Raw genomic sequence first — 25,956 nt, forward strand, 5'->3', positions numbered from 1 at the left:
GTATACATTTATAAATATATGTATACATATATATTCATATATGTGACAATGGTAGAGCGACCAGTAGTATAAAACGAGATAGCTGGGTGATTTCGAACAAACTCCTTCTCGTTTTGCCCGGGCGCTTTGGTTTCGGTTGAGAGATTCGACCTCGTACTCTCTGCTCATACACTTTCTGTAACTATGTATATAGTTATACATATATATGTAATCGTAACTATATTGTATTGTTAAACTAGTGAGATCAGCGTGAAACGAGAGCTTGATCACGGCCACAAACGTGAGGTAGTTTCTTGCTAAAAGGCACGATGCTGCGTAAACTGGTAACCTGTAACCGGATGTCGAGTGGCTCCATTTGCATTTGTCACAAACGTTATAGACGCATAAGCGGATAGAGTCATTGACAGAAACAATTTCAATACTTATTTTTTACTCTCATTTAATCGAGTGTTATTTTAATTTAATTATTTTTAGTAAAATCAATTGAAATTAATTAATTTTTGCTGGGTGAGTAATGAGGAGTTGAAGTATTAATATTCAATTTAAAAGTAAAGTAAATTATGTAGGTCATATTTTATTTAATTGCCAATGGACTCTAATTTAATATTCGTTTATTAAATTCAATGTAATTAATTGATTTCGAAAACTTAGATGGAAAATTAATTTAATTAATTTTAAATTTGTTAATTAAATCATAACTTTTTTTATATTTCGGCAGTTTGAGTGTTTTTGTTCGGGAAATTCGGTCATTTGTTACTGCAGCGGAAATAGTAATAGTAGTTGGTAACGAAATATTCATTTTACGGCCGGATACGCTGAAATTTTTTAATTATTCGTACCTCATTTAATTAAACTAAATTATTCTAATTCACTATTCACTTTGAAAAATTTAGATATATTAATTTAAATTCCATAAATAAGTTGCCATAATTATTTGGGTGAATGGGGACGAAATTTTTTTTCTTTGATATAATTACGGTGTCTAGGAGCGGGGCAACTTGGACAACCCGGAAAGTGTGAACTTTTTTCAAATTTTAATTATTTGAATCTAATTGAAAAAATCGATTGGAAAAATCAATTTTGAAAAATTAGTCCCTTACTGTGTTTTAAAATTGGGCAGCCAAAATGTACCGGGTCAAAATATCTAGCATCAATCCAGCCTCATCGAATCCAAGTAAGCCTCGATCCAGCCTCACTGAGTAATAAAAAAATTTTGAGCCTCAAATGATGCTCATAGATCTTCTATAAGCCTCGATGAGTCTCAATTGAACCTAGTCTCGACTAAGTAATTTAAATTCGATTAGTATTGTCTGAGGCTCATTGAGACTTTTTGAACATCATTTGAAGTTCGAAATGCTTTTTTTAGTGAGGCTGAATTGAAGCTTACTTGGGTTCGATGAGACTCGATATTTCGACCTAGGGTACACTGTAAAAATTTGGGAGTGATTATGGATTTTATTCAAATCCAGAGTCAATCCGTTACTCGGAGTTTTAGAGTTTTTAAAAAAAAATCACTCGGTATACAGAGTAACTAGGTCTGGACTTTATTTCAATCCGCATTAACTCCAATTCGGAGTTTTAGTATTAAAATAAACTTCCTTCAGAGTAAATTTCACTCCGAGGGAATTAAATAAATAAACAATCATCCGCTCCGAATTCACTCCGCAATTTTTTTTACAGTGTAGCGAAACTGCGGTGAAGAATAAACTAGTGCAAAAAAAACGAAATATTTTTCTGGTCAAAATTTTTGCGCGTTTGGTTTGTCCCATTTTTCCTTATATCCGGCTAGTAAAAATTTTTCAACAGAAAAAATTCTTTCAAAGACTGTACCATTTTACCTCGGATTTTCCTACCCTATTATGTTCACAACAAAGATACTGAAATTTATTCATTTAGTTATTTTTATCACAAACAAATCAATAATTTCATTTAATTGCATATACTCCAATTGTCAAAATAATAATAATAGCAATAAACTAAAGGTAACCTACATTGAAATTAATTATCCCCCTATTGATTGCATTACAGTTTATAAATAGAATATACATAAATATATATTTGTATATATAGTCAAGCAGAAAAATGCGAAAACTAAAATTATATTTATTAAAATCAATTTCCATCTATATACATCTCTAATAAAAAATTAATAGTCCCGCATTAAATCAAACATTAAATTTTAAATTACAATATAAAGCCAAGATTTTCGTTAGATATAAACATATGTTTCAGTGATACTAACTCCGGATATCGTGATTACTGATTGATATCCCACACCCATGAGGTACACATATGTACACATGAATGCATAAATATATATAAATAAATCTATATGGATGTAAAGCTGAACATATAGAGTTCAAGTCGAGAATATGATTGGCAACCTCGATTTGGTTGAGCAGCCAGCACCGCGATTCAAAGCCGCTAAACATATTCGCGTCCCAGATTATTGCGTCTACGCCTCTGTTATACTTTATCTATACCACTAACTACTGCAGAGTAGGAATGTCGTTTGTTTCAAAATGATAACCGAGAAAACTGAGTGCATACTTACTTGCAAGCCCCACTGAATATGTATAAGACCATTTATTTTAGTCTCAATTAATACAACAAACGCAAACAAATAATAAAATTTAGCTCTCGTTAAAAAAAAATAATTGCTATTGTATTTTTTTTTTCTTTTACTTTTTTATGGTTAATTTACAGTTTAAAATCACTTGTGCATATCTAAATAACCCAGTCATATTCCGTGCGCGGAAAAGGAACAAAATCACAGTGAAATAGAACTCTTGTTAAACTCGCACGTGCCCTGACATTTTCTTTCTCTCACTTACTAGTATACTTATACTTAGATCACTTATGTATGTACTAGGTACTATGCACTATGTACTTACTCTTTCTCTTTTCCACAATTCTCTCTCACTACACCCATTTCTATTCAACAAAACTATTATTTTCCTTTTTATCTCCAACGATAAAACTCGCAATTAAATTGCTCAACACGAAGCACTTACCAATATTTCACTTAGCTTATTTTTTTATAAACTAAAAAATATATAAATCACTGAAATACATATTTTCCTTTTGCATTGATAAAAAAAAAAAAAAAAAAAATTACAACAAACTGTCGAGAATAAGAAATTATTTTTATTATTATTGTTATTATCAAAGTAAAGAGAAATTTACTGTAACTGAAAAATTTATTTAAAGTGTCAGTGTATTATTTTAATTTTTTTTTTACAGCATAATCATCTTTAAAAATAAATATCATTCCAAAACTTTGTCACAATAAATTTTAAAAATTTATACACTTTAGAACTTCAAGTTTATTTTTTTTTGTATCTTTTAAAAACTCAATAACTGACTTAGTGTGAGCTCATTATCAAAAATTTAATTCTTAAAATTTTTTTTTGCTTAAAAAAAAAAAAAGAAAAAATACAAAATTTTGAATTTTTCCAGACCTTACTGTCTTCCTGATCTCATATTTTTAAAACTTATGCCCGAGTCAAAATTTTCTAAAATAAAAAAAAAATCAAATTCAAATTTTGAAAAATCAAAAGCTGACTGATATGAACGTTTTTTAAAAATTGTTTGCAATCATTTTTTTTTTTTTTTTCATATGGGATATATATGACTGGGATAATATATGACAAAAAAGTAAACAGACAAAATATAAAGGATTACTTTCGGTCTTATGGGTATAGAGAGGATCAGTAAAGTTGGAAGAAGGTGGGGGCGGGTTGTTGAGACACAGAATGAAGAAATGCGGAAACGGCGCATCACTCTTGAGTGCCACGGAAATGCATAAGTGCGGTTGCCGTGTCTCTTGAAATGCGTTCTTCGATCCCACTGCAGCATATGTATGGTTGGATGTACGTATATATGGTTGAGAGTACAGTACCATCGTAATGTGTATGTGGTAGACATGATGGAGTGGGTTCGGAAAGTGAGAGAGGAATAAAGGAAGGGTGAGAGTGATAGAGATAACTATCGGAGGGTAGTCCCAGCTGAACATGAATCAAGTGACGGGTTGTTTCTCACGTACGCGGGTAGGGTACGCGGTCTATCGAGACCGCAACTTGGCTGGGTCTTGTCACCCTCCAGTGTCTCTGTACTCTCTACACTCAGCTCTTCTCTCTCGCGCTCACGCCTCTAACCCTCATTTCCCAAATTGGAAACCCGCGTCGAGTCACCCGGACACGCTCAAGGGATATATCTCAAGTCTGATAATAAATTATCACGTATCCATATTTTAATACCACGTCATTATAACAATATACTCTTAAACAAATTAATTATCTATCTTACTTTATTAATTATTGTTTAATTTTAATTAAATATTTTCATTCATTTATCTCATGATTAAAATTATTTAAATGTCATTTACATACATTTTATATATTTACAACCGTAAACTTTTATTCACTTTGATATTAAAATAAATAATAAAATTACTTTAGCAAAAATTTTATGAAAATCAATTAAATTTAACGAAATATTTCATTATAAAATTCTTTTGATTTTATATATTTATATTGAAAGCTGTCATGAAATAATTTGTAATATTTATAATATTACTGTATATAGGAAAGCTTTTATTTAAATTTATATCGTTTTAAATGTCGAGTATTTATTAGTTTTTGAGTTTCGAGAAAATGTAACAGAAATTTATGACTTGCAATTGATAAATTATTAATTTTATAGTAAATTTCACATGACGATATGTAAATGATTAATTTAAATAATCTTTAAAATATGTATAATTGCACATAACAATTATAGTAATAAACTTAATAAAACAGAGTATTTACTGTCATGTATAAATAGATATCCAATATCATCGTCATACTGTGAATAATATACCATCAATGTTTAATACGCGGAAACTGATCATCAGCTAACTAAAGCCGATCATGATACTCATTAATAATTATTAATTATTAGTATACTAATATCATATTTACTAATATTTAAATAAATACTACATTACGATAAATTAAACTAATACACTGTGGGAAATCGGGAGTAAATTCGGATTTTATTCCAATCCAAATTCACTCCAGTCCGGAGTTTTAATACTTAAATAAATTTATATTTAATAGACACAGCCGTTAATTATAAACATAATTATTTCAATAAATAATTCATTCAAATATCAATAATTAAACTTGAAATATTATGTTTTTAATTTATAAAATGTTTTAGCTACTCACTAAATTATAATTTCATATATATGATACATAGTGAAAGTATTAAATTATTGAATAGCTACGGTGAGATAGTTTTTATGGGAATATTTTATATTTCTGTACAATATAAAATTATACCTCGTGGTATGGTTGATGTAAGTCATAAGACAGTTTGTGATTCAGTGGAATTTTATTTGCTAAAATTTTATTATCAGCTGGTTATAATTTTTAAAAATCATTCCGCGCGAATATATGGAAAGGGAGCTCGTAATTATTTCCGTACCCAATATAAATGTCAAAATATCAAAGACCTAAGCTCACTAAGTATTAGTAATTTTTTTTATAATTAATATTTTCCGAACCTCCCCTTCGGAGTAAAATTCACTCGAGGAATTAAATAAATAAAAAGTCATCCGCTCCGCGTTTACTCCGCAAATTTTTTACAGTGTAATTTGCAAATCCCTGATTTGCTGACTTTTAAAAAAAAAATTAGTCGCTTATTGTCTTAATCTTCACAGCTAAATGTAAAATAATAATAATGATAACATTGCAACCACTCGGAGAATTGAAACAAAAGCTCATCGTGAAAAGCACTCTTGTCCTTCGTCTTCTGATCGGCTTTTCACCTTTCCCCCGCGTGCAGTGACCTTAACCACCGTCACTATACCACACGTGTGCTTCACATTTTAACGGGCTCTTGTAATGGGCCATTGAATTCCAGACTTGAGTAGTATAGAGGAAGAGGAAGAGGACGACGACGACGACGATGATGACTACGACGACCATGTCCCAGCCTTTTGCTCTCTATACACCACCCCCTACTATATATATGTATATATAGACTATACCATACACTGTACACTATACACGACACTATGATGATGATGGCAACTCTCGTTGACTCAGCAATACTATTCTCTGCTCTTATCAAACTGACAGCCGCAACGAGCTCAATGCTCATATATATATCTCATGAGTCAGTTGAGAAGAGTCTTGATTCGCTGCACAATAGTACCATTACCTTCCCAGTGTAATTATAAAACGGTTCTTTTCATCGGTATTTAAGAGAGAACAAAATAAAAATTTCATTTTACTTTAGACAATTACGACTTGCATTTTTTTTTTTTTATTATTCAGCAAAATTCTATTGTCGATTTACTTTTGCCTTTTATCAAATTTTTAACTCTTATGCAGTTGAATTAAATTTTTAAATAGGAAATAATATTATTTATATAGCATATGTTTATTTGTAAATAACTTGGACAATAGTGAATTTACTTCAAAGCAATTATGACAATGCACATTAGCTTGATACTGTACAAAGTACGGTAAAGTCAGCATAAGTACTATAGATGGTTGTGCAATACCATCTATATGTTTATAAATATATACGTACTAGATTATTCAAGAGTATTGACTTGTTATTTATTATGTAATTACGCAATTTCTGTTGGTTAATAATATATAGGTTTGTGGCCAGAATTAAACTATGAATAGTTTGTATTGTATAGTTAGATTTTAGAGTTCATTTGGCGGGATTATAAAGTATTTTAACAATGCACATTAATTATGATCAAGTATATGAAAGGATTCTTTGTATAAAATGTTATATAACTCATAATAAAATTTATGTTTTAACCTAGGTAAATATTAAATCAATCAAAACGTGTAATGAAAAGAGACGGTTACGTTAAAATAATGTTTCATGGATAAATTTCTATGCTTTTTAATTAAATGGAGTCATAATGAGACCGCATTATATTTTGGCCGTTCACTAAAATTTAAATAAAAATAGTGGAAAATTGTATTGAAAAAATTTATTGTTGAGATTAGTATACAGCAAATTGATTAATAATGAGGTAGAAAATATTTTTTGACTTAATAATTGTCATTAATTATAATTACAATTATAATAATTAATTTGATATTTTATTTGAAAAAATTAAATTTTTTATTGAAAAAAGTCAATAATTATTTCTACTAATTTACAATAATAAAAAAAAATCATTTTTAATTACAACATCATGGTTTGGTGTTAAATTTTTTTTGAATAATAATAATAAATTTTTGAATCGATAATATTTTTTTTAAAAATGTTTTTTCAATATTAATTTTCAGTGTCCATAATAGAACATTTATTTTCACTCTTAGATCTCTCATTTTTTCAAAATTAAACTTTTTGGAAAATATATATTATGAATGTCAAATAAATGAAATTTATTTCGTAAGAAAATTTCAAATTCAAAAAAAAATTTTGTAATTTATTACCAAATTTTTCAAAGTTTGCTATCAAATTGTCACTTGTGATCAATATATTTTTTTAAGAAACACGTTGTCAATATTTCTAATAAAAATTATTTTGAGTGCACACTTAAATTTTAAATACAAAAGAAAATTAATGCGAGCATTTGAAACAATTAAAATGCAAAACCAATTTTTTTGAAGTGTAATTTTATGTACATAGAGAATTTTCTAATAAATATTAATCTCGTTAAAAATTACCTTAATTTTCAGTAAAACGGGGCATGATTACTTTCTTTCTTACTAAATATTATACTCGCGCAGAATAAAATATATTTTTAGAGTGTTTTCTTTTTCGAAAACTTAAAATTATAACACAGAGTGACAACTTTTTTTAAAAAAATGTCTCAGCATTACTTTGAATCGCAGGTTATTTTTATAACTTTTTCCGCGCACTAGAAAAGTATTAAAAATCCAGAGAATAATAATTTAATAATTCTTAAACGTTTATAGAAATTCAATACACTTGAAACTGTAATAATCTCTGAATAATTAAACCTATTTTTACAGACCAATTCGTATTTTTTCCCAACTTTCAACAATTTATATGAACCAGTACTGAAAAGTTCTCCGAGACGATGAATATTTTATGAGTATTTTTTCTTGGATTTGATTAAATTATAAATGACAAATGTGATTAATTAATCGCTAATTCTCCGACTCTGATTGTCGAAGGTTTATTACTTCTAAATATAGAAAATTTAAAAATCAGTTACTCATTTTTTATTCAGTATTTGTATGCGCAAATACTAAAATTTAAGTGGTTACAGTAAATCTAAATATGGACTCTAGTTCATAAATCAATCGATATTCGATTTATCGATTTCAGTTTAAAAAAAATAAAAAATAATAATTAAACGTCAGTTAATAAAAAAAATATTAATTACTATTGATCGGTTGTGAATGTAGGTCTAATTAAACAACCACATAATTGGTAATACAAAATAGCTTGTATTGCAATTAACTTTCGGACGAACAGAGACCTAATTGATGGCAGCTATCAGTAGGTATTTTGATTTTGTATACAGATAGCCCGTGCTAGAGTATTTGTAATTGAATGGACGGTGTAAAAGCGTAGTTTGTATAGGTGAAAATGGACTGGTGGTGTAGTGTAGAGAGCATAGACAATAAGGGCAACAGAATGAGAAAGGGTACATAGCAGTAGTAGAACTGAAGCTGTAGAATGAAGCATGGTCACTATCGTGGTTTCCATAGAAATTTGTGGAACTGAAATAGAATGCGGACACACTAAATGTGAGCCTACTAGTGTACTGTGTCGCATATATACTCAATTCAATTCAATGTTAGCGGATGACAATCACTGTAAATGACAGCTCAAATCCTTCCGCTTATCCTCTCGCTCTGCAAGCCGATTCTCTGTTAACATACAGAGAAATCGGTGACAAGAACTTTGGGTGTGTTGTGTGTAATCGTACACATTTAGCTGCTAGACAAATCCACACATGTGTGATGATTTTGGTGGCTATAGGTTTCTGATATTACTAATGCTTTTTGATATCATCATCACAGTAGTCTACCAGCACACGATTATTATACTGCCAGAGCAACACACGCCAGTCAAAAACACACATTCGACCCCTTGGTATTTTTATTCAACAAAAATTGTCTTCATTTTTATACTCTTGTGTTTTCCCTCTTTTTTTTTAACTTCCCGCTATGAAGATTGAAAATTTTCAAAAAAGGAAGTTATTGGTTTCGCTCCTAATTTCGAGAATTTAATTTTTATCATATGTGTGTATGTAAACTTTTTTTGTCAGACGATATCTTTGGAACAAATCAACTGATTCGGGCATATTTGGTGGCAATCGAAAGGGTTCACCAAGATTTAGAACTGAAAAGATTTTAAAGTCGATTAATCGATTAGTTTACGAGTTATACGGAAAATAAAAATTGAAGAAAAATTTTTTTTCGTATAACTCATAAACCACTTGCCCAATTTGCCTCAAAATGTAATTAATTAATTCGATCTAAGTCTCTGAGCTCGAAGATGTCGGAAAGTTTTGGTTTTGACCACAGGGTCAACCGTTTTTTAGATTTTTTTTTCAAATATTCTTTTTCGTGATTTTATGAAAAACTATTGGAAAAAGTTAAAAATTAATAATTTCCAAGATCTGACTCGAATAATAATTCGAATCAATAAATATTACAAAATGTAAGACATAAAAAATATAAAAATCGACGGTATTCATAAAAATAGTATTTCGCTGAAAAGGACAATAGAAAGTTAAAATATTTACAATTTGTAGCAAATTGAATTTTTATTTCCTTTTTTTTTATTATTTATTTCGCAGACATTGTGACAATGTATATTATACAAAAGGAAATTAATCTTGCATCTCTATTCGTGTTCACAATAAAACCCTGTCAGATCTAAATTGGATTTTCGCAAGAACGGAGTTGCGGATTGAGCGAGAGAATGAGACACAGCTGAAAGAGAAAGAGTGACAAGAGGTAAAGAGGGCACATTGAGTGAGTGAGTGAGTGAGTGAGTGAGCGACCGAGAAGCATTAGGGAGAATATTCCACCTGAACCCTATTGTACACCAATGGACTTCTAATCGAATAATGATTTCGGTTTGCGCTTCTTCTCTTTCCCTCTCTCTCACCGATTCTTACTTTTTTCCTCCCTTTGACTCTACTCTCTACTCACAGTTAAATCCATTTAAATTAAATTAATGAAGAGCAGTCTGTACTATTGAAATTGACGGACTAGGTATATCCACTCGTGCCACGCAAACATTGATATTGATTTGTTTAAACTCTGGTACGTGAGTAGTGCGTTATTCAAATATATATCCTTCAATGATACACCCTTTTAACCGTCAACCGCTTCTACAATATTTGGACTAGTTATTTATCATCCGGCTTTATACTCTCGTACAATAACGCACTTTATTTTTAATTATAATTGTCCAGCTCCGAAATTTGGTAAAAAAAAAAACTCTAATTTTGCCAAATTAAATGAAAATTTTTTCCATTGACAATATCAATAAATAATTACACAGAAAAAAAAATTTTCTTGACCCAAGAATTTTTTTCTCGTCTTAAGAAAATTTTCGTTTTCAATTTAAAATGCAAAAAATTTCTTGGGGCAAGTAAAAATTTTTCGCGCCAAAAAATTATTTTCTTCTGTGTAGAGACTTTTTGAATATAAGTGCACAGAAAAAAAAATTCTCGACTGTAGTTAAATTCTTAATTCAAAAAAATATTTTTGAAAACTTCCAATTTTTGGATAAAGTATCTCTGACCAAGACGAATTCTATTGGCTCAAGAAAATCTTGACTTGGTTCCTAAAAACGTTTGTCTTGCAAAAAATTATGGACGGTAACTAATAATTCGAAAAAAATTAATAATAATAATAATAATTACTTGCAAATAAAAATTTTGATTAAAAAAAAATACTGCAGCATTTCTATAACTTTTATCAGTTAAATTATTTCTTTAAAAGCAATAAAATAAAATTGCTGAAACGATTGTAAGATAGACATAAAGATAAAGATGAAGATAAAAATAAGAAGAAGGTTAAAATAACTTTTTATGATTGCACGATAGAGTAAATCGATCAAATGTATACTTAAGAATAGTATCCGTCAAGACATTGGAAATGAAAGGCAATTGAATTTCACGACGCGGATAAGAAACGCATTGGCGGCTCCATCCACGAACGGCAGAGCAGCCAATGACATCTTGTTCTTCATCAGATACGCCGATGAGAATCAATGTTGAGAAAATGGAATAAAAATATAAAGACAAATAAGGAGGTAATGCGAAAGTTAAAAGGAAATGAGCAAGGCGTTAGTGCACTTTGTACACTTTGTGCTCGACTAAGGCACCGGCAGATGTTACTGACTGCAGGGTGTCTTAGTTTTTTTTTATATTAAATCGGATACACACGTGTACGTATGCTCTACAGAGTAGCGACAAAAGAGTATGTAGCTAAGGTAAAAAGAAGTGTATAAAATGGCATTAAAGAAACGAGAAGGAGAGTGAGTGGGAGGAGTGAACCAATCGACAAAATTAAGGATTCTGTAGCAGGAGTCTCGTGATCCAATTATGGCCGGCATTGTCTTCTGAAACTACTAAAGCCCCCTTATCTCACTTAGGTTCCCACTACCCCGTCCACTTTTATCCAGTCATCCACTCTATTCTTCGTGCACTTTCTCGCTTATCCTCTTCATCCTCTAGCCTTTGGCCCGCCTCTAGTTCCTCTGTCTCCAGCTCTGCCTCCACCCCCAGCATCAGGTCCCCATCATTCTCGTCCTTTCGATCTCATCGTGTTCGAACCGCTCATCTCGATCCACTTACAATTCATTGCTGACGCGTCGCCGCTATTTTTTGTCGCTTCCACGCCTATAGCTCACCGATTAACGACAAGTTGGCTATCTAGCTTCCCCTCAATACTTTTTGTTTTTATCCTTCATTTACTACCCTCTCATCCATTTGTTCTACCGCCTTATCCTCGGGATCAGCATTGTGACAATTAACTACCCGCCAATTTTACAGACACAACTGTCACCCTATCGCCTCTTTGCTTTCATTTTCTTTTTGTACTTTCATTACAAAAAATAAAAAAGTAAAAAAAAATACCCACCATAGCTGATGAAATTCTCATCGCAAAAAATATTCTGACACCGACCGTTTTTTTTTCATCCATTTAAATTGTCACTCTCATTTAATTTATCATCTGCCGATAAATATAGTCTATCTATATATCTATGTACAAATATAAATTATTGTATTGCCAACAAAAAAAACATAAATAAAAACAAAAAAAAAATAAATAACACACAAAAGCAACTCAATTCACATTTCAATCTAGTGTCGCTATTATGATTGCTCTGGGCTCCTGTTGGCAAAAAGTTTTACTGAGTTGAACATTATGTCCACTCCGGGAATCAATTTACTCGGGCAGATGCAAGCAAAGAGTGAATAAGAGTGAACGAATGTCGCGGTACCAATATACCTATACTTTTGGGGATCGACTACGGAAGTGAGTGAGCGAGAAAAAGTTAAAGAGGAGAGACTGAGAGTTGGAAATAGAGAAAGGACGCCCGGACAGATCTAGTCTGGTACAGAGGCTGGTCCGTGCCAATCGGACTTGCTCAAGTTCTCGCGTCGAGTTCCCTCCTCGCACCCTGTGTCCCTGGCCCTTCTCGATCTATCTATATATGAGGGGCTTTTATCATCGCCCTACCTCCCACAACTGTTCACTAGAGTTCCATTCTCGTTGTCGTAGTTGCTGAGAGATCGAACCATCATCCCGTCTAGTTCCGGACGCGATTTTCTCCTTCCCATCCTCTTTTACTTCCTCTTCCGCTTTTACATCACTTCCCTTGTCCACCCTTGTACTCTATATACATCAAACTCTCTCCATCTCTGTCTCAATCTCCAACTCTGTGTCTGTGTCTTTGTCTCTCCTACTTTTTTATTAGGTGACATATATATTTTTCTCGTCGAATCCTCGGCAGCTCTTTGCCCGAAGTCGCTTGATATCGCGAAGCTTGTTATCGTTCAATAATCGACACGAGACACGTACCAAACTCAAGCACGTTCTAGGAAACTGAATTACTAACTGCAGCATGATTTAATAATGCCTCTACTCTATATATATATGTATCATGATATATCGAAGCTATTTGGCTCGCGCTCAACCGAGTAAGGATATCAGAGTATTCTGTATATAATACAGAAGTATACACGATACACCAGGACCAAGATAGAGACCAAGACCAAGACTAACAAGCAAAAGACGAGTGCTGTTGCTACAACACACTGTTATATATATTTATATTTATATATACTCCCACTTAAAACAAACTATAACTACAAGGGGTTCCTTTACTACGTACTCGGTAGAGAACTAAACTGTGTACGCTATCTTTAACTTACCGCAATTTCACATGCCGACCAACAACCACACGAACTGCGTAAGGATCTCTGATATAACCTTTGAAACGTTCTTGATTCCTCTGGAGAAATTTATGTTGGGTAGAACCGCGCTTATAAACGACATGCGCCTCGCTAAAAGTTATATGTTCGTTGGGGCATAGGTAGTTTCGTATAGAGCTTGTATTAATCTAATGAATTTACAATGCTAGACTATATTGAGACCCACGATTGACTTATTTATTTATAGCAGAAATACCAATAAGAGAAAATTATTTTGTAAAATTGATTTGGCTATTTTTATAAATAGACTTATAATTTATTTGCAGAATTTTTACTTTGGATAGAAAAACTAATTCGTACAATAAAACATTTTTAGTGGCATGGATGTCATTCATTTTCGGTAGATATGGATTACATATTTTGTGATATATATTTGATTATTATGACAGAAAAATGATGATAGCGTTCCTTTATCACCAAATTTAAATGAAAGTATTAATTCATATTTAATTTTTTTTTTTTCCATTAAAAAATTGAAATTCAAAAAAATTAAAAATTATTGATCAATTTATTTTTAATTATATTAAATTTGAATAAAAAATAGACTAAAATTTTTTTCGATGCCAAATTTCGAAATTAATAAAAAAAAAATTTTTTTTTAAATGATGATTCTTCAGGGAAAAAAAATATATGAAAATAATAATTTTGCAATCGAATGAGGTTAAGCGGGGATTTTGATCGGTTCGTTTGACACGAAATACTCCATATAAAAATATATATATATATATATATTTACAAACAGAATTTACTTAACCTGGTGTTTTACTGACTGAATATTCAAACCGATTGCATTTATAGATCCACCGGGAGCTGGTGAAACGCAGCAGAAATTCCGCCTCGTGTTTGACCTCGTTATCATCATATTTTTTTATCTAATAAAAAAAAATTTTTTTTAATTATAACAACTTTATTAAATTCAAAATCCAAATAAACAAGCCAAAACAGCCTTCATATATACATTTTATATAAAATAATATTAACGACAAGTGTCACATTCGTGTTTGAATAAGGAATAAAAACCGAAACTTGGAATTATTAAAATTTATATTTATTCAGATATATAGCCAGCAAATAGATCAATAATCTGCTAAATATAAATGAATATATAGAGCAGAGCTATTAATATATAAAACGTCATTAATAATAATGAGTTTATCATATTTTAGTGGGATGATTTATCCGCAATTTAAGGGGTAAATTAAATTGTTAATATAGCTGATTATGAATCAGAGGTCGCGGACGGTTATCGAATGACAGAGAACTCGAGAGAGCTCACCCACAGAGCTAATTCAACTATAATCCGTTGGCGTGCATTCTGTGATTATACTTTAACTTCACAAACGATACCTATGTATATTTATATATACATATATATGACTCTCTCTTTCTATTAACCGTGTATACGTATGTAGTCAGCTCGTGTGAGCAAGCGCATTTATTTCAGCAGGTAAAGTTACGCTCTGGGGCAACAAGAGACCGGTAATTGAATTCGCTGGTCACGATAAAGATTATCCAAGTAACAAGGGTCAGATCTGAGGAAGATCGTAGCAATTATTGCAAACCTCCCGCAATTGCATCGCTCAACCCTTTTCGTTTTGCTGTTGTTAATCTATATGTGTGTTGTTTGTTTTTAAATATTTAAAAGTGTGGACTTAAATGCCTGTATGGGTTATCTGGGGTTTATTTTTTCAACCTCATTTTCATGTGAACACAGTCTCCGTCTTCTTTACCCGGTGCACACATATACACTCACCCGGCGTTCCAAATTCCGAGTGCGCGCTACGATTAAACACATTGTCTCAGCGAAAACTTCATTAGCATTCTGATAATAATCGAGCCCACTTTATATGTATCTTCCGAGATATAATCATTATAAATAACTTTATAATTATAATGTTGAAAGAGCGTTAATTTAAAAATTTTTAAAAATATATACTGCCGATTTCATGTTTCATGGAAAAAATTTGTAATGAAAAATTGTTTAATTAACTTTGAAAATTGACTTTTTACTGTGTGCACTTTATTTACATTTTTTATGACATGTTTCATTTATTTTAATCAACAATTAGTCAATTTTTTAAAATTTAATTATCCTGGAAAATTTTTTGTTTGTTTTTAGAAAATTTTAAAAACAAATTTTTTGTTGAAGTAAACTTTTGAGATTCGTTATAAATAAATTATTCTCATTACTTATAATTGAGCAAAATATTTATCAACATTTTAATTAAATCATTAGTTTATACGAAAATATCGAATTTTATCATTAAAAATAATTAAATCCTGAAATAGAACTCGAGGAAAATGAATAATTAATTATATGAAATAAAATTGGTGTAAGTAAATACAATGTATATTTACTAAAATATTTATACGAGGAATAGTTGAGTTAACATGATCGACATGTAAAACAAAATGTAAAAAAAGACAGATCAATATTTAGATTTAATCTACGAAATAAAGTTCCATTCAAATCGAGACCGACGCGATTTAACCGTTGCCTTATCAGATAAAAACGCACATGACAAATGAAATATCAAAATAACATATATCATTAATAAATGATAAAATAAATACATATATAATGTAATCATACATCAGGTTGAATGACATCCAGACAACATTTATAAATAATGATTTTTAAATAATAACCTTACTAAATTGGGGTAAAAATGATACTTTGAGGTGAAATGAGCCACTGTAAATAAATTTTATTTATTTTTATTTAGTATTTTTGATAAAATTTTTGAATATACATTAGAATTTGAAGTACACAGGAAAAAAGATATTGTAAGTCAAAAAAATATTTTGGAAGACAAACGTATTGAGAAACCGAGTTAAGATTTTTTTGAGCTAATTTGTCTTGGTCACAAACTTCTACTTTATCCGAAAAAATTAAAGTTTTCAAATAAAATTTCTCGAATCAAAAATATTTAGAATTTTTTTTTCTGTGTTCAAAAATTGAAAGTTATAACTTTTAAACAAAAAATTATACTGACTTGTTTTGCTCAAGTCTCGATTCATTTTGGATTCCTCAAAGTACCAAAAACAATTTTATTGAAGATTCCCGGGCAAGAAAATAATTTGAATTCGACTTTTTTGACTTAAATTTAAGTCAACTAAACCAAAATAAAGTCAAATTTGACTTTTTTTACGAAAATGGATGGTAAGTAGGCCAAATTAGCCAAAGGCTGATTAGAATCAAACATGTTTTCCATTCATTTTTGACTTCCCTTTGGCTAACTTGACCTACTTAATATCCATTTAAGTCAAAAAAGTCAAATAACAGTTATTTGTTTAACTCGGGCTGAAATAGCTCCACTGCTCAGGGTAAACTGACCCCACTCTCTCCTAAATATTATGATAAAACTTTTTTTTTTCAAAATCATGTTTCATTTTACCCCCAAGTTTCTCTTGGTATTTTAATGGCTTGTTTATTCGAAAGCTCTATTTCTTCGACAAATTAAGTTTCATATTCATATTCATATATATATTAATGTATGTATGCATGTATTGTATGACAGTATAATGTAATGCTTAAAGTCTGTGGTGACAGTGCTAAATGCGTATTGCAGTACGAGAAAATTAGAGAGAGAGAAAGAAGAAGAGGGAGAGATAGAAAGAGAGAATCTGAGGTAATTAATGACGCCTTGTAACTTGGGCAACTTGGTAACAAATATATAGTGAACCTTATACATCTTAACATCTACTGCTTCCTCTCACCCTTTGAATCCCTTTTAACTAAGTTTCCATACGACCACAATAACCCTCCCTTCTTACATCATGTCTATTATAGGTACTTTTGAACATACATATATATGCATGTCACACATATCAAAATTTAATTTACCACAGAGTAAATAATTTTGTGATCATTTATAAACTAAATCTACTGCAGTTTCCATGATTCGTTACACAGCGCCGTAATTTATTTGTAAGTTTGGATTAAATAATAATAAATAAACAAAGTTAAACAAACTGAAAAGTTTGCACATCTTTTGACCGCAGATAATTATAAAAAATTCAGTGTTTCATATTTTTTAATTACCCTGGCAGATTGTATAGTTTGTATTGCACTTCTTGTTTGAAATAAAGTTTCAGTGAGTTAATGAGTAACAAACTTTATGTTTTTTCATTTATATATGTATACATATATATATGTATATATAAAGCGAGACTGTGTGCACTGTAGATCCTGGGAAATGAGGGATTCAGAGTTAAAACAACCTCAGCTGTTTCTTTTTCTACAAGACCCGCATATATATTTTTTTATTTAATATTACACTGAATTTTTTTTTTTTACTGTCAATTTAAGGCCATGGAATTAAACTGTTTATACTTGAACATAGTCTGGGCTTTAGGTTACATACTTTATATACTTAATCATCATCTTTATTATAATACTTAGTATGTACTCAAGTAAAAAAATTCTAAAAAAGTTCATAAGAGTGAGCCTTCAAATTTGAAACAGTTCTGAATTTTGAGTCGATCATTTTCAGGATTTTCAAAAAATTTCACTATAATAATTTTCAAACTCCTCACCTTGTTTTTGAAAAGTTTTAATAAAAAGTAAAACGTTCACATGGTTTCGAAATTTTTTTTTTAATGTTTTTCAAATCAGCAAAATTTTCATCAAATGTTTTTTGTCTGAAAAATTGAGAAAAACGTTTCTAAAAAATACTGAGTTGAAAATTATTTTAACTCTTGAATCTTTTAAAAATTGTCTCAAATTTTGAAGCTCCTAATTATGAATTTTTTTTGAATATTTTCAGAATGAACTTTTTTTACGCGGGTAGTTTTCATTAAAAATAAAAATTTTTTTATTTATTTACCCGCAGTTTAGGTAAGTCGTTTTTGATAGACTACATAATCAAGGCGTACACATAGACCTACATCATCAGATGTTTCTCAGCTAACGGTCTTGAGTACGTCCGTGTAAAAACCTATCCCATGTACGTGTGCCTGGAGAGTTTAAAACCCGAGTAGGAGAAAGAGTATAATGTATGGTTGTGGCATTATCTTTAGCTTTATTCATCTTGTTCTTTTATTGCTCTATCGTCTTACTCCAACTTGAACTCATTCTACTCCTAGCATACTAGCTATAGTATATATAGGTGTAGTGTATAGAAAACCCGTTAGTAATCTCATCTCGATTCGCTGCACTCACGTAGAGCAAAGATGACCGCCAACGCCATGCATTCATCATTTATATATTTATCTTTTTTATATAATATATTATTATTATTGCCGAGTATAAGTGAACTTGAGTTGATGATAAAATATACAGCTAAGAGGGCGTAGGAAGAACGGAAACTAGTCAGATGAGATCATATCCAAGATGTAATAGTGATGAAGAAAAAATAGAGACAAGAATTAATTTAGTCTCGGAGTATTTTTAATATCCTCGAGTTATTATCTTCTGTTGTTGCTGTTATTGTTATTATCATTCGTAAGCAGTCGCTGTTCTTATTCTCTTGTCTAATGTAATTATTAGCCTATGGAGTAAAGTGCATTGAAAAGTTGGGGCGGAAGAAAGCGAGAATCATTTCCACAAAGAGGAAATAAATGAGAAGGGCTAAGGGAATTGAAGGAGGAATCCGTTAGCATGGCTGAGTTGTAGTAAACTTTATTTTATTTTCTTCATCGTGTCTCTTTGCTACGACAAAGACAAGGGGGTGAAATGAAAGTTGGCTCTGTCGTTGTCGTTTAGTTTTAAAATAAGCGTCTGAATAGAGAACTGCAAATACTAAATAGAGGTGGTGTCACGTCTTGTTCAAATAATTCCAGTTTCCCATGATTATATTCACTGTACTATGGGTTAAAACCACCAGAGACACACTTCACCATCCGTTAGGCACGTTTCTTATTCTTATTTTTATTCCTCTATCTCATTTTCTAGGCCCCTTTTATTTTCTCATTTTCTTCTTAAATTGTCTAGAAATTATTTTTTTTACTCGTACTGTTTATTATTTTAATGATATTGCTTTTACATTTTTAAACAATTAAATTCCTTTTTCAATTCCGTGGATAAGATGTACGTGTATATCGATTATTGCAATAAGTCGTTTATAAAACCCATTAAAATTATAATAACTTTAAACTTTTTTTTACAGTTCCACATTATTTTAACAATTAACTGAAATTTCTCTTACATTTAGTCGAAAATTATGATCACAAATAATTCAAAGAAATATTAACAAAGATAAGACAACTTAATTATCTGGGGTAAAACGATCACTCAAAAATTTTCAGTAAAAAAATTTTTTTATCTGAGAAAAAAAATTAAGCGAATAAAATTATTTTTTGAAAAATTTTCTCCTTTTGCCTAGGACACAAATTTCACCCCGATCTTTTCTATGATTAATTTTCAGTTAATAAACCATAAAATCCTACACTGTAAAAAAAACGGGGTAAGCCCAGGCAGGACTTAAACTTTACGTTGTTAAAATTTCAACATTGTTTATATTAATTAATTAAATTATTGATATAACACAAATAATTATTTAAATAAATACTTAGCGAAATTGAAATTTCCTCCCGATAATATTCATTAAATTTTTATATTTTTTTATATGTAACACCTATTTTTTCTAATTTCTATATGTGGATTTTTTTGCACCGATTTAACACCAGTATTTTAACCCTGCCAAATTACCCCGCCTACACCGGTTTTATTTCATTTTAACACTGCGCGGTGTTAAATTGGATTCATTTGAACATCGCTTTTTTTATAGTATATTGATAAAATTTTTATTTTATTTTATTTTCCTGATTAATTAAATTATTTAATGAATTAATTACTAAACGACTTTATCTCATAAAATAATAATACTTGCGCCGTAGACTTATTTAAAAAGAATAATAATGAGATGGATATAAATCAAGATAAGATATTGATCAAATTTATTATAATATATTCAAGTTATTTATATAAATTTCCATGTGAGTATAAAATATCATATAAATGTGATTGTTATTACATGCATAACAAGCACTAGTTTAATGTCCTTGTCATGTCTAATTGATAGCTATTTCAGTTAATATATTTATCTAGATTATAACTTAAAATAGGTTAAATATTAATCATTTTTCTATTAATACTCATATTATTTATTAATAATATAATATATCAGTTCGCATACATATCCATGTCACCATATTTTTTATTAACATTTAGTAATTTCTTTATGAGAAGCGTACGAGCTTTAAGGTCACGGCAAAGGGAGACGCATTTTTATTTTATCCCAGGTTGCGGTCGGTGTTACATAAAATAGCGTGAGCTTGTGTCGTGTCGCGTTTATGCCTAGCAATTGAGGACGCTCCAGCTGAAAGGCAACCAGTCGTTATGATAGACCGAGCGATTGGCCACATAAGGGTAGATAGACGCTAGGCAAAAGGTATCTGGGCGTAGACACGGTTCGAGTGAAATAGAATCCATGCCTGGGAGGGTAAGGTAGAAAGAAATATAAAATATTGAGAGAAGCTGCTTTAGCACCAGTACTAGTGTGTACCAGTACTAGAATCAGTACCAACACCAGCAGCTTTGTATGATACTCATATAAGACTTTACAGCAGAGTATACATTTTTCACAAAACAAAACTCGGATACGTCGGTTATTGTCGACGTGTTAGTGAAAACCCGTCGAAAAATAATGCCTGAGTTGAGAAAGAACGTCATGAAAAGAAGTATTATCAGGACGAGATGAAAGTTGGCTGGTTGGTGGGTTGTATTGCGCCCAGAGGGAAACAGAAAATCCAGGCTGGTGCATTGGAGAACGCTCGAGAAATAATGTTTCCAAGAAATTCAATGAAAATAACTGCACAGTGACAACTTGTAAGCACGTTATTCTCAGTTCTTTCAACTTTATTTCATACTTTCTTTCTTTTTTTTTTTCGTTTATAACGACTTTAAACGGCTTATTAAGTTAACAAAAATAATTGCTTTGCCAGAACATGAAAAATATAAATTTATGTTAATGTCGAAAAACATTTTTGCTGCATTATAATTACAGACGGACATTTTTTTTATTTTTAATTAAGCCTAATATTTTTGTAGCTTTGAAGACTTAAAAAAAAATAATCCTTGGATTAAAAGTCACTTAAATTTCAAGTCTCAAAATAAAGTAAAACAAATAAAAGTTTCCAATCAATACCTCACGTAATAAATTTGTCCTCAATAAAATTGAAAAAAAAAAAAAAAAAAAAAAAAACGGAGTTATAAAGTAAATATTTAATAAAAATAAATATAGAATTCAAGTGCTCAAGTAGAATCTACCGTAGCCATATAATGTAGCTTAGAGTTTTATTATTTTATTTAAGAATTAAATACGAGACCGAAGGCTGAAATTGATTGCAACTCGTTTCAGGATCCCCAAGGCTTCCGGCTTGCTGCTGAATAACGTATGGACTCGGTTGCTCTCATCCACCGTGTAGTATCTACCCTTCACTCTTCCAGCAACGACATCCCGTATGGACAGTCAAGACCTGTGATACGGGTCGAGGCATCCACATACACACACCCACACCCATACACACACTGATCCATGTGTGAGTTTACTACTCCCTCATATTCTCCTAGCTCGTATCGTCTTGATACACACGCATAAACCAGAAGGAAACCGCCATCGATCGAGATGTCGACGCATTACTACACCGGATAGAGATAGTGTATAACATCTATAGATATAAGTACGAGTAGTAGGAGTTTAAGTCGAGTCGGAGTTAGATAGAGTTTAAGTAAGAGTAGGAGTATGTATCTGCAAGATCGATTTGCTCTACTCAACATATACTGATGTAAATTACTGCTGTTAGTCGTTTGTGTTGATGTATCCAAGAAATACCCTCGAGTATACTTAAAGATATTCAAACATATGTACGTAAATACTTATGCTTATATTACTGTCTACTGGATACTGAAACAGAAATTGTACAAACGCGATTCAATGTATCCTTTAACAATTAAATTAATTAAACCAACGTGAATGAATCGAAACCCTGGCGACGATCTACTGATTCTATCGGCAGTCTCGGAGGACTTGTATTTGTATAGACGCGGACTTTAAATGTGTACTTTTCCTACTGGTGTTATTTTCCCAATCCCACGGATATATTCGGATCCTGTGAATAGAGAATCCGATACCTGCATGACACAACGCTACACACTTTTTACACTTACCAGTTTGTCGACAAGCGTATAACTCGGAGGTCTATCAGTGCACCCACTTTGTGAACCATTGGCGGTTTTTTTTCTTCCATTTTTATTTTTTTAAGGCTTTTTTATAGACAGACAAATTTAACGAGTTGATAGTTTTGATTATTGATTAAAGATAATAGTTGATGATTAGTAATAATAAGATTGTATTATTGTTTGGAAGTGTTGTTTAAAATTCTCGTAGTTGATTTAGTGAATGATAAAGTAAAACAATTACTGAAAGTATTGCGAAATATGTAATTTTATTGAGTGGCTTTTTGCTCTAGTTTCTACTGTATAATCAAAATTACTTATTACTTCCGTTTGACCTCTTGAAGTTTGTAAGTTAAATAAACCGTAACATTTTGAGAAGTTTAATATTTAAATTTATCAAAAAATATAAAAGTTACTTGGCAATAAAAAATTATGTATAAAATTATTTTTATTTTATTATTTTTTTTTTTTTGCTATAAAAAGTTAATTGAGTTTTTAAAGTTTTGTATTCAGGTGATCTTTTGAGATTAAAATTTTTATTTTTTACTGGCACTTATTTTTAACTCGACTCTCACACACATATATATTAGTATGTTATTTATTGATTTATATTAATTGTGATTTTTAAAATAAATTTAAAAAGATGATGACAAAGTTTAAAAGATGTTTATTTAAGAGAATATACCATCTACGGAAAGAAAATTCTAGCAAAATTTACGATGTTAACATCGTAATCGTGGACTAGACTTTCATTTGCGTCAATTTTCAAATGTCATTTCAAAATTTACTATATAGTCTTTGTTAAAATTACGATGTTAAATAGTAAAGAATACAATCACCATCGTAATTTTAACAAAGACTATAGTAAATTTTGAAATAAGACATTTAAAAATTGACGCCAATGAAAGTCTACTCCACGATTACGATGTTAACATCGTAAATTTTGCTAGAATTTTCTTTCCGTGTATTCTCTTTTTCACACACATATGAGCAAATGGAGCTGTCTTTGTTGCACTTACATTAGCAAATGCAAATTTCAACAAACTGTTCTGAGATATAAACTGAAATTTTCGAACGAGAAGCATTTCATTCGATAAATAATAACTTTACGCATTGAATGAAATATTTTATCTAATGATTTGGGTCTTTATCTATGAAAACGGTTCATTCGAAAATCACCTCTTTTACTTTCTCATCCGCTCGGAGTAAAATTTACTTCGAAAGGGAGTTTAATTTTATATTGAAAATCCGGTCCAGAGTCAAATTCACCCCAAAAGAAGTTTGTTTTAATAGTAAAACTCTGAATCAGAGTGAATGCAGACTCCACTTGCAGATTGATTTTTTTTAACTACGAAACTCTGGGTTCCAGATTGAATTCGGATTGAAATACAATCTGAAATTACTCAGATTCCACTCTCAATTTTTTTCAGTGTATATATATATAAAATTTCCTGTTAATTGTTCCTGCGATACCTACACTCATACTAATCAGAAAATTTCTTTCATTTTTTGTTTACAGATAAGCGAAAAAGCCAAAACTTGACCACTACCCCGGTCCATTTTTTCGAGGAGAGCAACTTCAGCGCCATTTTTTAACTACTTGAAAATTTTAATTGTTTCTAATGATAATATTTTTGTATACTTTTTAAATGATATAATATATGTCTACAAAGTTTGAATTACATTGTTCATTGTTTTAATTCAAAAAAATAATCCTAAAACTCTTTAAATTCCTGGGCACTTGAACACCGGGTCCTCTTAACTTTTTTTATAAAGTAGGTTAACATATAAAAGCTATAATTTTATAAAATTATATTTTTTCTCAATCACATCAAAGACTCAATTATTATCTTCTTTTATTGGTGGCAAAGTGGATCGGAATTCACTACCCAGTACTATTGTACATACATGTGTGTATATATATTATATATAATACTAGAAGGCATAATTTGGGAAAAAGCGATAAAACCAGTGTGATTGAAGGAGAAATGAGTTCGAAAAGAATTTTCGTAGGTGTGTTAGTGATCTTATCAGAACAATCGTGTATTTTCTATTGAAGGATGAAGAAAACTCATTGAACGTCGGTATTATTTCCTGAACATCTGGAACAAAAACGATGAGTTTACGATAGAGCGAGCGAGTGTGCCAGAGTGTGATCGGATAAAAGAAAATTTGAAAAAAAATATTAAAAAAAAAATATATATATATACATATATATAAGGAGATCATGGAATCAAGTAAAAGTAGGTCAGATAGAATTGCAAAAATTCGAAAAGAAAGACTTGAAAAGCTCACAAGTATTATTGTCAACCACTTCAATGACAAACGACCGTAAGAAGTACATGATCATTACTGCAAGAATAGAATTTGCGATAGTATAATAATAACAAAATAGAAATGATATTGTACTAGCGGTGATTGTTATGTGGAAAGTAAATAACAAAAATAATATTTTTTATCTAACGAATATATATTTTTATTGTATCATTCTCGAGCCATACAATAAAATATAACATCAAAGAAAATATACAATAAATAGTAATAATGATAATTTTATCAAAAATGGAAAATGGGCCAAGTATACTCGATCTAAAACTAATAATAATACTCATGATAAATATAATAAAGCCGCTGAAAAATATACTATTTGTTTTTTAAATACATCATCATGCCAAAACTTATTTTTCTGTCTATAATTATTTACTTCCGCTCCACCTACTGTCGGTCTGAATTATTTTTCTTAAGATTTTCTCCGACAGTTGGCGGATCGATGAAAGAAAATAAAGGATCCGGAAGTAAATAATTATTTTTAATTTTCTTGCTTTGGAAAAAATTAAATTTTCCGTAATATTGTGAAGGAAAATTTTTTAAAGAGACATCTTTTGAATACGATAAGAAATTATATGAAACAGAAACGAAAGCTTATCAGTATAAAAAAGCTAATGTGGAGATTATTTTTTACAAAAAAAAAAAAAAAAAAAAAAATGAAAAGATTTTTTTCAAAACTGTATTACGTGCATTTAAATTTTCTTGGTTATTATTTCACGGTCTTTTATGTAAGAAAACTAAGGGAGGTATTAGCGTACACTCTTTCCACGGCAACTTGTCAATTTTACTGAGTGCTTGATGTTATCCCTTGAGAGGGTGTAACTGCGAATAAGCTGATGTGGATGAAACAGCTGTGAAAGAACGTAAGATAAAAATAAAAAACTAAAAAAAGTAAACATACAACTCACACACACACCCACATGCACACAAACATCTACATATACACACACAGACCAAGAAAAAATGCGTAGCGTGTACAGTGATGATT

The 25,956-nt window shown here is 30.5% G+C and overlaps 1 long non-coding RNA gene across 6 annotated transcripts in view; it reads left to right on the forward strand.

The window, feature by feature from the left end:
* The window catches only part of LOC128667474 (uncharacterized), a 146,070-nt gene extending 121,751 nt beyond the window's left edge, over nt 1-24,319 (forward strand). For all 6 annotated transcript variants that reach the window (XR_008403450.1, XR_008403447.1, XR_008403452.1 and 3 more), the window contains one exon: nt 24,160-24,319. This is a non-coding gene — a long non-coding RNA (uncharacterized LOC128667474). The remainder of the gene's footprint in view (nt 1-24,159) is intronic.
* The last annotated feature ends 1,637 nt before the right edge of the window (nt 24,320-25,956 follow it).

This window comes from Microplitis demolitor, chromosome 3 (genome assembly GCF_026212275.2).
Source record: "Microplitis demolitor isolate Queensland-Clemson2020A chromosome 3, iyMicDemo2.1a, whole genome shotgun sequence".
In the NCBI taxonomy this organism is placed as follows: Eukaryota; Metazoa; Arthropoda; class Insecta; order Hymenoptera; family Braconidae; genus Microplitis; species Microplitis demolitor.